The sequence below is a fragment of the Sipha flava genome, unplaced genomic scaffold, assembly GCF_003268045.1.
Source record: "Sipha flava isolate LNK unplaced genomic scaffold, YSA_version1 1_pilon_pilon, whole genome shotgun sequence".
Lineage (NCBI taxonomy): Eukaryota > Metazoa > Arthropoda > Insecta > Hemiptera > Aphididae > Sipha > Sipha flava.
In genome coordinates, this window is record NW_020272783.1 from 2,328,316 (window position 1) to 2,344,484 (window position 16,169).

Consider the following 16,169-nt stretch of genomic DNA (forward strand, 5'->3'; position numbering starts at 1 on the left):
AAATCGGTAGGTAATATTGATTTAAATACGCTTGCGTTGTTTTAATATTATGCTGTAGTTAACGAACTTGAGGCGTTCCCCGTTCGTATGTATTTCTAGCAGTAAGAAGATAAAAGGGTATTGTTCGCGGCACGAGTCCGATACGAAGGGCTTTCCTTATCTCGACGATTGTCCGTCTAGGGCGCGTTAAATTCGACGTGTGCACAGCCTCCCGGTGTAAGGTCAATGTAATAATCACCATTCTATCGAGTTCAACGCAATGATAGTGCAATGTCATTTTAACGGTGTACAAAATATAATATATGTACAATAACATCATAATGAGTACGGGTAAAAATTAGGTTATCACAGGACTATGCTGTAAAGGCTGTAATGAAAAAAACAATTATAATATTTTTCGATTGTTGAATGTTGTTCTAAGCAGTTTTAACTGCGAATTTCGACAAAATCGATCAAGACACAGAGTAATGTGTAATAGGACAATCGAATGTAGTGCTATAATTGAAGATTGCGATTCCCTTGGACACCGAAAAAATGACAAAAAAAAATAAAAATAAAATTCTGACCAGTTTTTGCCGTCAGGGATAAGGATTTGACTATACGACAACATGTTCTATACACGTTTACTACATATTATAATATGTGCGTTGTGAGCGTAGTATTATATGTTACAGGTATAGTAAACGGTCGAGTCGTAAAGTGCACTCGTCGGAGCGTGTGTGCTTTGTGCGCGCATATTTATATATACTATATGTGTGTGTGTGTGTGTGTGTGTGTAGTTTTACTAAAAACGTTTTAAAGTTTTATGTATATGCACGCTGTGAACGAACAACTTGTATAAAACACCGGGCTCGTATAAGATACTTTATTAAATTAGAGACTGTAAGTAAAAACACTGCGAGAAAACTTGTAGTAAATCGTTAAAAGCTTACAATAATATAATGCGCGTTGGCGAATAAACATTTTCGTTCAGTTCACGGACATTGCGTATAATATATGTGACTTTCGTTTCGGGAGTACGAAGTATGAATCATCGATTGCGCGAAACGCTACGTGGTGCGTAATAATAGCTCGTTGTTCGTCGCCGTGAAAGATATCCAAGTGTTTAAATCCGCATCTATTTCAACAATAGTGATCAAAATAATAAAAACCAACGTTCGGCGGGATTCTAAGGTACTAGAGAGTGATGATGCCCCAGCGTTTAACACCTGCGTGCGACATCCGATACACTTACGACAATTACATAAATTAAGTTTGTACGCTAACATTGCGAAACATATGTCGTGACTTTACACCGACACCCGATTTTCGCGTTTTATCATAGTATTCGGGAAAATGTCGATTTCAACCGTAATAACCCCGTACACACGCATTTATATGCGCAAAGAACGTCGGTCGCAATGACCGCACAGCCACCGCACCGAACTGCGCGTCTCAACCTATTCGATTTCTATTCGCGTACGGGGACGCGTAACACGCACGTGTATAATAAATGTAAATCGAATCTCAGGTCCAGTACCCGAACAGTATATCGCCGTCCGCGGGAATAAATCTCCTATGTGAAAAATTACCAAATTGAGGTTTTGGTATATCAGTAAATTCTGCAAAAAATTATCTTTAATACGAATAAAACTCCCATGTGCTACCTTTCTTCCACGTTTAATGAAACATAAATGAAATAATGTCCCTTGTGAAGGGCCAATTGTAAATAAATAAAAACGTTTCTGGAATACCTCCAACGTGAATACTTAAGCTCCTACGTATACGAGATTTTTAGAAAAATCTACAAATACTTCCTAGGTGAATAAAAATAATGTTGGCAATCACATTGGAGGTATTGTCGTTTGTGAATAGGTTAGTGTCATGTGGGGACGGATAGATAAATAATTTTTTTGTCTCCACCGAAAAGTAGCGGTTTTTCCACGTAGAAAATTTATTCCCGCAGACGACGATATTCGCCACGCGCCCGTCAACGGATCCTATCGAAATCCTTTCGATAACAACGTGTACACACGGTGGCTATTCGACGACGCTTTTTCGCGACCGCCGAGAAACGAACAACGATGTACGAGTAGTACCGTAAATAATCATAACATAGATCTCGGACGACGTAGTTGTGCGTCGAACAAATCATGCGCAGTCGTTCGGGACCGAACGTTCTTATCATTACGCACCATACGTCTGCGTTTCGACCGGTGCAACTCGTTCGCGGTCCAATCAATCGGAACCGTTTCGCGTAGCAGATGCATCACGCGTGCAACTCGCCTGCGGTGGCGTTTGACGCGCGTACGGTGCGAGACGTCTTACGCGTTTTTAGGGCGGGTACTCCGTACGCGGACGCGGTAACCCTTGAGTACGCCTGCAAACGCGAGCGCTACGTACGGGCGGGCTCGGTCAACACGAAAAGACGACGTTTGCGTACCGGTATACCGAATGCCGAACGTTCTGGATGCGCGACGTGGAAACGTTTTGTGCGCGCGTACGGCTCCGAGTCGTGTTTCGCGTTCTCGGTCGTACGGCGACGCATCGCGGTCCATGTACGCACTGCGAGGGCGAGTGCGTCGGACCTTTGGCCGGACGTTGTCAGTGCCGCGACGAGAGAGCGACGGAATGAGATACATTCTCCGAGGGTGGAAAAAAAACCTTTACCGAAACTGGTCGGGAGCCGATGCACCCGAGGCCGGGCGCGCGGCGATGGTGTCGGGCCGAGACGACGGGACCGGCGGCATATGTGCGCGTCGAACAATACGCGCGACCCGGACCCGCCGGAATGGCCGACGGGCGCGAGGCTTGCGGGGCGGGCGGGAGTACGGGAAAAAAAAACCTCCTACGCGGCGTGGGGCTCGCACACGCATATGCGCGTGTATCCCAGTGCACGTGCGTGCACACACAATACTCGTTCCTGTCGTTCTCTCGGCGCGCGTATCCATCATGTTTTTTTTTCCTGGTAACGAGCCAACGAGAGCCACAAAAAAAAAAAAAAAAATACGAACACGGACGGACCCTCCGGTGTTTTTGTTCGTCCACCTCGGCTTTCGCTCGCCCCCGCTACGCGGTCCTATTCACTCGGATTTTTTGCCGATAGGAATTCCGAAACAGACTTACGAGAATAGCAAAAAAATAAAACCGTCTCCGGTCCGTCGCGCTGCGCGTACGATACACGCGCACGTACACCGCGCGACCGATCAACCCGTTGCCGCGAGAGATGTCGCGTACGTTTTCCCGTACGGAAAGCAAATCGGTGGGGTAGCGCTCGTCCTGGGGATTTGCGCCGAACATCAAACGGGCACCGATGACGATAGGAATATTATTATTCGTCGCGACACCTGCGAACAGCGGTTACGCAATGATAACGCGTCACCCGCGCGCACGGGCATGACGACGGCAAGACAAGGGGGGGGGGGGTGCGTCCCCGCGGGGGTCCGTTCGCCTATTATTATTATTAATAATATTAGTAATGTTACAAGTGGACACAGCGCGTCGTCGGAACGATGCCCGTTCGGAACACTTGGAGTCGTGCATGCCCATCGCGCTTCTACCGCGGAGACGTAACGTGTTGCTATTTCAGTTCGTACGATCCTGTGCGCACCGCGGACAGCGTTCGCAAAAGTAACCGTGACGTACGGCCTCAAAGTCGCCATCGTGCGCACGGTTGCCCTTATGATTTTTCCCCTAATTTTTGGCACCGACCGTCGCTGTACCGTTCAACCGTCCAACGAACCCCTCGCGAATGCGAAGGGCGCGAATCTCGCGAGTGAAACCGAAAATTCGGACGTATTTCGCCGTCGCTACAACCGTGTGCGTTCGTCGAGGACGAGAATTCCAGGAGGACGTTTTTCTCGGTGACGCCTGATGATTACGCCCGTTGTTTTCGCATTGTTGATTATTGTGTGCGTTATACACCCGGGCGTGATTTCCGTGCGAACCGATCTACACGGCGGCTGTCGCAAGTATGTATTGTAGTAATACACGTACCACACATTTATACGTATACGTTTAAAATGTTAATGTCGTACGCTCGTACGTTAATAAAGTCTCCGTATACAGTCGTCGTCACCGTACAGCCGATTTACATATTATATTACTGTATTATGTACACACGGGGGACGAGTGTCCGATCGAAAACGCTAATCAATACGCCGCCGCCATCGATTTCCCACGTGTTTGCCTAGATGAACGGAACGATAAAGCGCAGACGCACGACCGTTTCGGACTCGTATATTTTAATTCGTCGTTCTGCTGCCGCTGCAGGCCCCGCCGGATTTCACTCGTTATACGCCGCAACGTTTGTAATATATCTGTTCGGACGCGTTTTACGACGACTGTATTATCATTTTAATATTACGTACACACACACACATAAACACGTCAAACGTGCGACGTCATGATTCATCGCACGCCCGCGGTGTCTGTACCTGTGCGCGTGTGCGTGAACTGTAATTTATGCGCTCACACGCCGAACGGGCGTACACACGCGCCTCGTTTACATAAATAGATGGTAGAGGGGAAAACGGAATTGAAAAATAGGTACTGCACGACCAAGGCGATTTTCATGGGCGCGCGCCCGCGAGGTTTCCCATCGTAAACGATCCAATCAACGGAACCGCGTTGTGATGTCTTCGTTAAAACACGATGCACCGTGTGAAACGCTCGCAAGCCGCGGTTATTTACGTGTGTGTATTTCCCGAACGCATGTAGTGCACGCGCGAGTAACATTTTCCTGTAAACGTTCCCGGTTAAGGATACGTGTACGTGTTGTTATTGTCCTTTACGGCAGTGCGGCAGGACGCGTCGAAGCCATCGCGGGAAAACACGCGTACAAGGCGCACGCTTTTACGAACGCCACTTCACCTAGCATCCTCGATTCGCATCTAACATAATATAGCCCCGACTCGCTTTAATTCTGACGAAAATGTAAACGTATTTGTTTCACACAAGGAATTCTATTCGTTCTGTTCCCTCTACCTCAAGTCTCCTTTGATATATAGATTAACAGAAGTGTTTACACCTAATCCGAAGAGGTCTTATTTTTAAGTGTCCTCGATATAGTTACGCATTTGTACCTAACACGATCTTCGCTCAGAGGCATTCTAGAATGCGATAATGTTTTCCAATACATTTCCCAATTGGTATTAAAACCGTATGTATTGTTTGTATTCAATGTCTTAACAGATTTTATTGTAAGCTATACAACGAAAAAATTGTTAAAAATGTAACACATGGCGCGCATCAACTCATATTCGTAGTGATATTGACCGGGTTTTTAGAAAAAACTATATTCATGTTCGTCCAAAAAATAATATTTTTCCTTGGTCATTTCCTCCTCGCTTACTCTTACTTATCTATCCTTTCAGATTCGAGTTATAAAAAGGTGTACTCGATGCGTGTACAGTGTAACAAAACAGTAGCACTGTACACGCATTATCGGACACTATATTATACGGTCCGGTTTTTTTTTTTTTTTTACTACAGCTCACGCGTCAATTTCCCGTTCGCTCTATTTAGCCAATGAACGAATATTGCTTATTCACGCTGATCCTAGGAGACGACCCTTTGGAGAAAAATATGTGTAAATATACACTCTCAAAGTCTCATCAATATATATACATTGTACGTAGACTTGTGTGTTTTATACGCACGGACGTTGTCCTGTGAAAGCAGTAGCCTTTCTCGTCGACATCGGCAGCAGATTGGTTCAGTCCGCTCGCGCGCGTCATGTCGCAAATAAAAACGCCGAGCACATCGCGTGTATATCATATATATATATATATATATATATATATGCGGGGGCGATCGTATAATATTTTTATGCCGCTAGCTAATGCTGTACGGCTCACGCACACGTACAGGGATTCGAGGATTCGGTAGTAAAATCACATTTCGGATTCGTCCCCCGTTTTTGCGGATTAAGATTTCTATATATATATATATATATTTATACACAGTCAGCTTTCTGTCATTTCTGCCAGTCCCCCCAATCCCCCATTCTCTTCCCTTTTGGTTTTGTCTTACAATTTTGGATTTTCGGGAAATTGAACACAAAACCTTCGGTCGAATTTATATTTATTATGACGTAAGACGTATATATGTACACATACAATACCAGGAGCTTATTACACATACTGGAGCAGAGCGAAGTGCGTTTTTATATATAGATTTCGTATACGCAAGAGGGTTTACGGGACCGGTCGCATTAGCACACGAATGGCACGTTTTTCCGACGAAAAAATTAATCGATCATAAAAACTACCACAACGTTTTATCCGAAACAATACACTACAAAGTAATTGCGCGCGTAGAGTCTCATGCGGTACGCGTATAAGTATTATGGATTTTATTATTGCACACGCGCGTTCTAATGATTGCATTTATATAAGTGCTCGGAATAGGTCGATCCCTGTTACCCGTGCACGCTTCGGTTGTACTCGTACATCGTACACGGAACGCAGAATACAACCGACTACGGTTGTTTTAACGGAATCGAGTTTACAACCATGTCAAATCTTTTTGTTCGTCCACCACGCCCGTTTCGGTTAAAGAAAAAAATTGATTTTAAATTTTACACCACAAACGTTCGTAGTACCAGCGGTCGTACAAAATAAAATTTCGATTGATATTTCTATTGCGATTTTGCTTTTAAATTTTGGCATCGCATCCAAAGAGATTTGAAGCAAATAAGACGATACGGTACGTCGATTATTAGATACTGATGGTAGTGGAAGTTCATTTGGTGATTTCGACGATACCGATGAAGATCAAACCAACGACCCAATGATAACTTCCGATTCAGACGAACAAAGTGAAATCAGTGACACCGAACATTTACAGTATATAATATTACTTGTTTCGAATCCTAGTGTTCAAATTTGGTCTATTGTAACAGGTAATAATCGAAAAAAGCTAACTTTTAACGGTTTCCCGAGGTTAAAAATTAATATACCAGCTAGTGCCACTGTTTGGGACTGTTTTAATTTATTTTTCACTGGCGACATTATTGAACTTATTGTTATTGAAACTAACAGACACGCGGAACAGCTTTTTTCAAATAATATAATTTCCAAGTATAGCAGGTACACAAGATGGGTTTCTACCGATTCAAATGAGATTAAATTATCTTCCGGCTTATTAATATGGATGGTACTCGTTCAAATGCCAAATTTAGAAAGTTACTGGAGCACCAAACTGAGATATAAAAACAATGTGGCACATAAAATCATGTCTATAAATAGCTTCCAAGATTTTGGCACTTTTCAGACAGTAACAAGCCCCCGGAAGATGATCGTATTTATAAAATACGTGATATAATTCATAAAATTGTAGACACATTTCAAAATGTAATGGAACCGGGAGATTTATTGGCCGTCGGTGAGACTATGATACCTTTTCGGGGCAGATTATTATTTAAACAATATATATCCGGTAAAGCTCACAAATACGGAGTTCAATTTTTTAAACTGTGTGAAACAAATGGTTATACTTACTTGGTCAAGTTAATGGAAAAGAATTTGGATTGAGAAGAGTTGTTCTAGATCTAAGTAGAAGATATTTAAACATGGGACGTACAATGGTCAGTGATAAATTGTACACTTCAATTCCACTTGCAAACGAACTTTTAAACAATGATACCCACATAGTTGGAACACTGCGAACAAACAGAGTAAAAGTACCTGAAATAACAAAAAAAAATTTAAGTCTTGGAGAAGTAATCGGAAAGGAAAATTCAGATGGTATTAATGACGTTGCAAAATGACGTATCACAGGGATATCTCAATTTTGTCGACCAAACATATTATTGATATAATTGACACAGGAAAAAAGAACAAAAAAAAAAGAAACCATTGCTAAACCTAAAATAATTGTCGACTATAACTCCGGAATATCAGGAACTAATCTATCGGATCAATTATTTAACTATAGTACAGTTGTTCGTAAATCTATTCGTTGATATCATAAGGTGGTGACAGAAATACTGTTTGGAACTGCTATGGTAAATACTTTTATAGTTAACAATACCATTAATTATGATAAAAAATGAAGATAACGCAATGAGAATATATTTTCCTTGTATGTTTATGGAGAACGTTAAGGATTTCCACGGCGAAAATAGTTTATATAAATTATATAATATAATAATGTTCTGTGAAAGACGCTAACAAGTATCCTTTTTAGATTGTAATACGCAACGCTGTATTATTAAGATCTCACAAGTTAGAAATATGAATTGCTTTTGCTAACGAATACGTTTCTCGAGATACAAGTTTTAAAGTGTTTCGAAAGAAAAACTTTTAATTACGAGAACATGGCACGAAGCGAGTGTTACGATGCGTATACGAGTATATGTATACGTTTATAAAATTACGTCACTGTTTTGCAATGGGTCGACGCAGCTGAAAAACCCATAAAGAAAATGACCAAAACACTTTCAATGTTTTTGCATTTTGACATTCGTTAGGATTTACGAGCCCACTCGGAAGGGGGATAGCTTCGAGTTCATTATTAAAGTATAAACAGAGTTCTCCGCGACAAAGCAAAATGATGCGTTACTTTACGAGATAATCATATAACTCCCAAGCCACAGAGAATATATTATTACACTGATGCGTAAATTATGTAAACGAAAAATATTCATTTATTTCATTATTATTTATATCGCTAAAGAAATTTAATTTGAATCTTAAACCACGAATAAAAACATAAGTCTTGTGGATATGTAGGTAAAAGAGAACTTGCCGAGTATTTTTTTTTTCATCTCGCTGGTTATCAACATTAGAAAAATATTTTTGTATTTCTCATCGAAACTTTTTGCTCGTTTTCAAAGTTATGATAGTAATAAAGCATAATGTATTTAAATTGTAAATCACTGATCCTTAACGATATTGTCCAAGATGAACAAACGTTCTGGATTTATCGTCGTTCAGTAAAGTTTTGTAATGTTGAATAAATTATAGTTTTGAAAGATAAACTATCGCGATATTTCGAAACGACTTAACAGATCAATATAAAATTGTAACCGAGAATATATAAAGTGGAATTTATTATAGTATTATACTAACTGACTCGACAAGGCTATTGCTATATTTCTCAATATAATATATATTGTTCTGCCAATGTATATTTATTTACATACATTAATATACAAATTGATTATATGCATATAATGACTGAATATTTAACTGGGCGAAATTTTTTGGGTCTTAAATATACTCGTGTTCTTTAGATATAAGCGTTGAAAAATAAATAAGCTTAGTAACTTAAATCTTACTTACATTGTATACTTAGATATATTACATTTTTGGAATATTTTTTTTTTTTTTACCACTTTAACTTAATGAAGTAGACAAAACGAGATAAACTTAAATCGTCTAAACATCTTTATTTTATGTTTCAATTCTCGTAACAATATTTTCAAAATATATTTTCTTCGAACAGTCTAAGTTAAATATTGATTGAGAATATAAAATAAATACATAAAAGCACAAAGTGTTCATATTTAGATGAAAGGAGTTCTACAGCAGTACAGACACATATTAAAAAAGGAAACATTTGCGTCTCTGTATATTATAAATAATATATAAAAACACTGAAATAATTGTTAAGTAATTCGTAAATGTATTACATTACGATTTAAATGGCATGTGCTAATTATCATCAAGCCGTTCGATTGGTTATGAATGTGTATGGAAATATTTTCTATGAAATTAAAAATCCAAAATTGCTTTTAGTCAATATTTACATTAAAACACAATGAATGAACTCGTTGAATGCATACCATTAAGATATAAGTGTATAGGTAGGTATGGTTTTAAATTATTCGAATAACATATTCCGTTTCGTGAAATGAAATAATTTATACCGATTGCGGTTGAATGTATAATTATAATGGATTGGTGTAACACGAAAAATTACTTAAAAAAAAAAAAAACAGCTTTCGCGCTTTAGCATAATACACTCACACACCGCCGACCGTCCGAACCATAGATACGAAAAATAATGTGACGTACAAACCGTGTTACCGTTGATAACGTTGGTACACTTAACCGTCTAAACTTGATTTTCGACCAAAACCCGGTTGCTCAGGGAGTAAACAACAGCATTATATACACGGTACAAATATTGTACAAGCCGACTTCGGCTGCAAGAACGATTCGAAATCGAATCAATAAACGTTATGAACAACATTAAAAAATCATTGTAAAATCGCAATCGGTACGTACTGGTCGGAGACCAAGAATGTCTTGTTCTCGGGAAGACCGCTGTTGCAGCCACGTAGTGTACGGTACAGAAATCGTGTTCCCGCCCAGCGTAATGGGGTGCCCATATTGATTTACCCTGGACGTCCTCTTTCTACGAACAGCCGCCCTGCTGCAACGCGTTTTGACGGAATCCCGAATTCCACCGCGCACCATCGTACAGTATATTACAGGGGTCGCCAACCAGTCGATCGCGATCTACTGGTCGATCTTTTTAGGAATACAGGTCGATCATTGTAAAATAATCCAATTAATCGGATAATGGGACTATTAGATTATTATTATGAAAAAAAAAATAAATAAAATAATTATTCTTTGGAGTTTAAACCTTTATTACTTTTGTTCATCAAACAAATCTCTTCCTAAAGACCTAAATTTTCCTTGATGTCGATCACCAGGGACTTAAATGTCAAATGTAGCTCACTTGTTTGAATAGGTTGGCGACCCCTGGTATATTATAATGCAGGCCCGTGTGACATGAAATCGTCATAATACACTGCGCGTAGCAAAGACACGCGCATCACGATTTATCTACGAAATGTAGCGTACGTTCGGTGAAAAATAAAAACGATTTCGAATTCGGAAAATGGTAGTATGTAAGTGCAATCGATTACTCGTCGATTGGCTCCGTGAAAAATAACGATATGTATGTTTTGGGTAATGTCTATAGTATTGATTCCGAACGATTACGGTTAATGTGAAAATAACATAAGCGTACAACTGCTTAGCAATAAATAATTCAAAAGTAACAAACACCTATTTATACGATAGTATATATTGTATATAACATTACTTGTATGATTTAAAGTAAAAAAAAAAAAAAAATGCTTATAGTACACGAACGTCTATTTTTGGATCGTGTCGTATTCATAAATTTGTTAAACGATCATTTTTGTATAAGAAAAATTAAAATTAAATTTATTTTTGGATACAGCTACATGTTTTTGTATTCGTATATATTTAAGTACAAAATATTTCTCAGAAACCCGATGCAGATATGTATACCGATGTTGTACTCTAGAAAAATGATCTGGAATGAGACGTAATGAGCTTAAAAACAATCTACGATTATATTCGTTTGATAATTATCTTTTAAATGCATTACAAATAATAAATATTTAAATATAAATAGCCTATAATAATTATAAATATATTTCTTTATTTAAAAAAAAAAAAATAGGAAACTCGGTTATTTTATTTCCTAAAACTAAAGACATGTAGAAAAATAATAGGACATTTTGTTATTTTCCATAGTTTCGAAAAACTATAAATTATGTTTTAGATACTTAGTTAAAGTTTTCTTGTATTTAAAATGCGATAATTTTTCAAGGAATTCAAGATTTTTTTTTCGATGACAATTATTATGAGATTTAAGATTACTTGATTTTGAAACGGGTACATGTAGTCATATCATGGTTTATATGAAAAATATTTACTCGTGATGCATATGATAAGAGTTTCCTTTACCATACAACGTTAAATCAATAAGTATATATACATGTATGTATTGTAATACCTACATTTTTTATTATTTTATTTTGTAGTTTATTTTTTACATGAACCGCGTGCACAATAAACAAAACAAAAAAATATTGTGGATACACTTCTTTGAAGTTTTTTGGTAAAATAACAATCTACCTCATTATTTTTAAATATTTATGAGAATTATGAGATTTGACGTAACATAACTCTACAGTACAAGTATTCATGTAACAAGTTCTGCGTGGTTTTCTATATAAATAATATTAACCGGAATTACACGTTACAAGTAAACTGCAGTTATATAACTATATCACCTACATATTTATGTACACATATTTCAAGATGTTTGCCTAATAAAAAAATTTTAACCAATACCTATTTCTCAGCGTAATAATAACGTGTATGATAAGATTAAATCGTAACATTTTCGTAAGTAAAAAAACAACAGTTTTAGTGATTGAATGGACGCACATTTTGTCCAAACATTGTAAATGACACGCTATTAAAAATAACTGCTGTTGAAACGAATTTCAAACGTTTCAAACATGATTTATTCTAACGTTTTGGATTTTATTGCAGTTCTCGTTGGAAAGGAATACTATTTTATTCGCGTATTTCCTACAAAATTCTCTCAGTTTTTCAATGAATTATTCTGTTACTAATACACAATTATTCCGAGAAAATAATTGAATCGTATATGAATTGAATAGTGTTATTGATGTTCAAGCTTTTGTGCAACCTATCCGAATCATAAGTGGAATTTTTACGTAAAAAATACGCATGTGCAGTTGTCTATTTTTTCCGTCACAATTTATTTTGATCGGTCCGCAAGACTGATAAGTGTACTCCGGGTTCATAGATCGATGACGATAATGGTTACAGTACGAGCACATAGATGCGAGTACGCGTTACGCGCAATCATAATCGTGTCCGTGGTTTTATAAATAAAACAATCGTTTATTTACGATTTTTGGCAGGAAAATCATACTTCGCCGGGACAAAGCCGTATAGTGTCAATTGGTCGTAGTGACCTCTTTTCTTTTCTTTTTTTTTTTTTTGTATATCGGAATAGAACTTTATCTATGTTGCAGGTTTTTTTTTTCAATAACAATTATTTTTATTAATATTTTAAACTAAACAAAGAACATAGATTTTATAAATATTAACATATGAATAACATAGAGTCCAATTTTTGCTAACGCAAAGTGAACACGCCACATCGCAGTAACGTTTTTATCATTTAATTAAAAAAATTAGTATACATGAATCTTTACATTTGCACCATGTAGCTTTGTCTCGTGTAAAACGTATTTTTACATCTAAATTAATCGTTTATCACGTCATCTGAAATCAGTTGATTCATTGAAGAGCTGTTATCGGTTTTGCGAGTAAACATATATATTTTCGTCCTTCTATCAAATGCGATGAGAGAAAAAAAAAGAAAAAAAAGTACTTTGCGAAAACAAACCGGATGAATGCAGGTAATTGCACTATACTTATCGATCATTCGCGCATCAACGGAACGGTTTTTGATTAACTCGATTCGCTGATGGAAAACACCGTACTCAACGTTATATATATAGATAAAAATATATATATATATAGATAAATAGATAAAATATATATATATATATATTAAAAAATATATAGATAAAAAAAAAAAAAACATTTGTGGCGGATAGCACGTCTGCTGTAGAATGGATTGCGATTCGCGGTGAAATAAATATAGTATGAATTATTCTTCTAATTGAAAATCGCCCATCGTCGACAATCCCTGAACCAAAGGCCGTGCATGGATATATTTATCGAGGGGAGGATTCAATATTTCAAATGTATTTATTTCACAAGATAATAATTTGGGTAATAATGAATTTTATAGTACGAGACAGATCGACAAAGGACTGTAAAAATAACTCCGGCAAATGTTTATGATATTAAACTTGAAGTGTATTAAGCAATCATTTTTTTCCATAATCGTTAATATTTCTGCGGAGCTCGAACACCCCCCCCCTGGCACGCCACTGTTGATGATGTTCGGGAATACCAAATAATTCCGATGTTCCGCCGACCGGGTAGTAAAAATCGAGTGCACCCTGTGGTACAACGCGAACGCGGACGCCGACGACGAAGGGACGACAGGGATGAGTACAACAATGATAATGTCCTGGGCGACCAATGAACATGCAGTGTCCTCTACCGACACACCGAAACACTTGGCGACCGTCCACCAGTGGTTCGGGCGCGCGCACCAACACACACAGATGGCGTACCGATCGTTTGACCGGATCGAGGACGTACGGATTATTATTGTTTTTACATTATTTTTCTTTTCCTTCTCCAGTCCCGCTCTTAGCTGCAACGATCGTAACACGTACGTGCGTTATATTTTCGTTTTCTTCAAACCTATACGACCGCGGCATCTGCCGGTCAACGATAGGATTTCTCGAGTCTGCGCACCGGCGCTGGGTAAAAATAATTACAAATTAAATCGCTAGGCATTACATCTGTTCTGTGTTTTTAATTTTTTTCAATTAAATATGTTTTCATCGAACACCCGTGTGTTTTTCTCACTCCGTCCGTCCTTCGTTCTCGATCGCCGCCACAGGTCACGCATATACCCCCCGTCCGTCCTCGGCAAAGAACGTCCGACTCCGCGCGATTCAAAAGCTCGCGCTGCGGAGCTTTTGCGCGCAACGCACCCGGAGCGTGTCCCGTACGCGTCACCGCGGCAGAAGATTTCGTCGAGAAACCTAACCCGGCGAAAATCACTTGAAATACGTTCCGCGGTAAGGTCCGATGTTAGACTTTTCGCGTGCGACAACTATCGTTTTGGCGAAGATTTCAATAGAAAAAGTGTTTTCCGTGCACGTTGATCGCGCGCCGTGCGAATCGCGTACGATCTAGATCGGCGGAAACGGCACGTACCGTCTGCGGAGCTTTCGCGCGTGCGACGAATCGCACTTTCGGCTAGCACGCAAGCGCACCGCTGGACCAATGTTCCGTCGAAGCTTCCCCAGGACGGCACTGCGTTTCACGCCACTCGCAGGACATTCACGTGTCGCGCAAACGTCTCCGGCACGGTCGACCGTTCCGTAGATCACGTCGATCGGGCATCGTCTCGTCCTCGCGACCTTTGCGCCGCATGTCCTCCGCTGTTACCCGTCGGCCGCTCTCGCCAACGACGGCCGTGCGCCCGCGCAGGTCTCCGTACCCGAAAGGTCGATATCCCTGCTATTCCTGATCGTCGCCAAACGACGTTGATCGGGCGGGCGGTGGCTGGGGCCGTTTTCCGTCGCTTCGAAACTCTACCGCCGCGTTTGTACGATTAATGCAAACGTATTTATAACCGTACGCGAGCGTAGCCGTCCAATTATTATTATTATTTTTTTTTTTTTTTTTACAGCTCTACGACGTACGAGCATACGCGTAACGTACGTTGCTAAACAGTTGCCAGTCGTACGAGGACGGCGAAACCATTAAATTAAAAATAAAAAACGAAATAACATGTGTTCTATTCCGCAAGCCGCGTCGTTGCGGTTTGTGGTCGGGACGAAAAAAAAAAGATTTAAAACCGTTCACCGTCGTCGCCCCGCGACTGTAGACGCGGATTCTGATCTGGGGAACACAAAACAAAAAAAAAAAAAAAAAAATACGTTAACCGTATGTTTGATGGAAATAAACGCCCTTTACGTCCACACCGCAGCGTTCGAGGTCATTTGATTTTGATTTTAACCAAATAATGCGCGATCATACATGTACACGACGCTTGTTTCTAAATTGATGTATGAATATTTACGCGTAGTATTTTCATAATATGATTTTCTGCGGAGATAACAAGACAAAACGGTCTGGAGCCGACACAACGATGAAATGTTGAAACTTTCGGCCACACACACACACTTAGTAACAATTGCACTTGTAACGTGATCGGAGATGATTAGTTAGATATGTGATATTTTCAAAGAAATGTTTCTGATCTTTTTGATTATACACAACCGTAGCTTAAGAGCGTTTATGGTTTAGGAATCTCAATATTAAAAAATAAATATAGATCGACAGTACACGACTATGGGCTAACTATGAAAAAGGATTTTTTGAAAATCTCATTATTATGGATCGAAACAATTATGGGCTAAACGTATACACATTGTTCTGGAGTACCGGGCTTTCCAATGGGAACTCGTGCGTTCATAACGTTTTTCTGTCGTTTACCGTTCATTTTAATTGCGAGTAATCGAGGTTAATGATTGAAGGTTAGAGGTTGTGAAAACATATTTGTAAATCGTGGGACGTGCACTGCGTGCTATATTGGTTTTCGTTTTGATCCGATCCAAGAGTTACGAGTTCTTCGTCTCAAACAATGATCTAATAGTAATGAACGAACGAAAAATTAAAATCCGCACACGTCCGCCATTCTTTTGGAACTCTCACCCCGGC

General features: G+C 39.2%; 1 long non-coding RNA gene across 1 annotated transcript in view; it reads right to left on the reverse strand.

The window, feature by feature from the left end:
* Positions 1-16,169, reverse strand: part of LOC112682119 — a 39,023-nt gene that overhangs the window by 16,961 nt on the left and 5,893 nt on the right. Inside the window, exon 2 of the long non-coding RNA XR_003148463.1 lies at positions 7,482-7,667. This is a non-coding gene — a long non-coding RNA (uncharacterized LOC112682119). The remainder of the gene's footprint in view (positions 1-7,481; positions 7,668-16,169) is intronic.